We start from the raw sequence: 2,897 nt of genomic DNA on the forward strand, positions 1-2,897 counted from the left end.
GGCGAAGCAGAGGCAGGGGCAGAGCAGAGCAGACGAGGCAGAGGCAGAGGCAGAGACAGAGGCAAAGCAGAGGCGGGAGACAGACAGAGACAGAGGCAGAGACAGACAGAGACAGAGGCAGAGACAGACAGAGACAAGGGGGGAGAGACAGACAGAGACAGAGGCAGAGACAGACAGAGACAGAGGCAGAGACAGACAGAGACAGAGGCAGAGACAGAAAAGGGGCAGAGACAGACAGAGACAGAGACAGAGACAGAGCGGGCAGGACAGACAGGGGCAGAGACAGGGGACGGGACAGAGGCAGAGGCAGAGACAGACAGAGACAGAGGCAGAGACAGACAGAGAAGAGGCAGAGACAGAGGCAGAGACAGACAGAGACAGAGACAGAGACAGACAAGGGGACGAGGCAGGGGACAGACAGAGCAGAGACAGACAGAGACAGAGGCAGAGACAGACAGAGACAGGCAGAGACAGAGACAGAGGCAGAGGCAGAGAAGAGCAGAGGCAGGACAGACAGAGACAGGCAGAAAACAGCAGAGACAGGCAGAGAAAAGACAGAGACAGACAGAGCAGAGGCAGAGGTGGGGACAGAGACAGACAGAGGCAGAGGACGAGACAGAGGTAGGGGACAGAGACAAAAGGCAGAGGCAGAGGCAGAGCAGAGAAGAGGCAGAGGCAGAGGCAGAGACAGAGACAGGGGGCAGAGCAGAGGCAGAGGTAGAGGTAGAGGCAGAGGCAGAGGCAGAGGCAACAGAGGCAGAGGTAGAGTAGAGACAGGGGCCCAGAGACAGAGACAGACGAGGCAGAGGCAGAGGCAGGTAGAAGGAGAGGTAGAGGTAGAGGAGAGACAGAGGCAGAGACAGAGACAGACAGAGGCAGAGGCAGAGACAGAGGCAGAGGTAAAGGCAGAGGCAAAGCAGAGACAGACAGGGGACAGAGAGAGGCAGAGACAGAGACGGGACGAGGCAGAACAGAGACAGACAGAGGCGAGGCAAAGACAGAGACAGAGGTAGAGGCAGAGACAGAGGTAGAGGCAGAGGCAGAGACAGAGGCAGAGGCAGAGGCAGAGACAGAGGTAGAGACAGAGGCAGAGACAGACAGAGGCAGAGGCAGAGACAACAAACGGGATGCAGAGAAAAAGGCAGAGGCAGAGGCAGAGACAGAGACAGAGGCAGAGGCAGAGACAAAGAATGAGGCAGAGGCAGAGGGAGGGATAGAGGCAAAGGCAGAGGCAGAGGCAGGGGCAGAAGCAGACAGTCAGACAGACAGAATGAACCAGTCAGAGAGACTACTGATTGTCTTAAGCAAATACACTAATAAAAATAATCAGATTTTCAATTCCCACCCTGCTGTTTTTAAAGATATAATGAGGGATGAATGACAGAGTTGAGGAAAAGGGATCAGGACTGGCAGGAAAGGGACGGGAGGATGAGGGAGGATATATGTAGAAGTGACCTATCATATTTCAAATATGGAAAAGTTGATCCAGTCCTTCACTATCATTTACATTGCTTAAATAGATTCCCGATTCAAAATACAAAAGATAAATTCTATACTTAAACCATGGTTTATTTCATTTATTTTCAAAGCTTACTAATTTCTAATAAGCATCAATATACAATTATTTTATACATCTTGTCTACTTAACCTCCTAACCATTACACAAGTCCCTATAATACATGTATTTATGTTACACAGGAATGTACCCCATGAGATATAAATGTATGTTACATTTAAAGCTGTTAAAAAATGCCATATGATGTAAGAGCATGACTTCATAAATAGTTCTTCGACAGTACCTAAAACCATACTTCATGTTAAAACAACAACAAAAATTAATTACATTTATCTCTCATTTATAGCTTTTCAAGCTAACCAAATATCTTCATCTCACTCTCACTAGCACCAGGCATCTTCCCAACTTCTGAGCAGCAGCCACTGCATTCTCATTACTTAGCATCTGAATTTCTTGAAACCGCTCTGATATGCGCTGTGTCACCTGGAAAGGGAAAAATAATCTTAGTACCTTTTTAGAAGACTCTTAGCCCAGAAACAATTCTACTTCAATTATGAATTCCATAATGTACAGTTGTATGTTACAACCAAATTACAACCAAATATTTAAGGCAAAAAAGCAGGCAATGCAAACCTTTGTATATTTTTCAACACAGTTCAACACACAAGAATCCCCCATTGTTTCTAATATTCCGAGAGTGAAATCCCATACACAATCTGTAAAACAGCTTTCACTAAGCTGTTTGTACTGAATCAAAAAAACTCTGAACTGCTTGATTGTACTTCAGCTTGGATTTGTTCACTCACTGCAGATAAGTCCATTTCTTGTGATATTTTGCTATCTGAAAAAAAGACAATAAAAAAAAAATACTTTAATAAACAAACTACAAAAAGATAAAAGAAATGAAAGGAAGAAAAAATTTAAAAGGCAAGGAAAACACACTGCATTATGGAAGTGACTAAAGTAATGTGTATTCACAATAATATAATACAAGCAGCCATAACCAAGTAGTGCTACAAGCTAATGGAGAACAAATCTATGAGTTATGGGTTACCTGCATTTTTGGCAAATACTAGAAATAAAATATCAATTCTCATGTACATAGAAAATATTGATACATGGTTCGAACATATGAGATATGATGTAAAAAAAATAATAATAATAAAAAAAAGACAAATTAATGAACTGTTGATTGCAGTGTCAGTGTGGGGGCAAAAACAAGAGCACAGAATTCTCTCTTATCTCCAATCACTGTCTATGGTAAATTCCAGATTCAAAATTTCATATCTATTTCCACTGAAATAGACATGAAGGGAAAAGTTTTTTTCTTTTCAAACTTTTGTAACAAGAATAGTGTAGTATGCTTTTTTATTATATCCCT

General features: G+C 43.2%; 1 pseudogene; it reads right to left on the bottom strand.

Moving 5' to 3' along the window:
• Positions 1-1,733: 1,733 nt before the first annotated feature.
• Positions 1,734-2,897, bottom strand: part of LOC119577274 — a 1,725-nt pseudogene continuing 561 nt past the window's right edge.

This window comes from Penaeus monodon, chromosome 9, assembly GCF_015228065.2.
Source record: "Penaeus monodon isolate SGIC_2016 chromosome 9, NSTDA_Pmon_1, whole genome shotgun sequence".
In the NCBI taxonomy this organism is placed as follows: Eukaryota; Metazoa; Arthropoda; class Malacostraca; order Decapoda; family Penaeidae; genus Penaeus; species Penaeus monodon.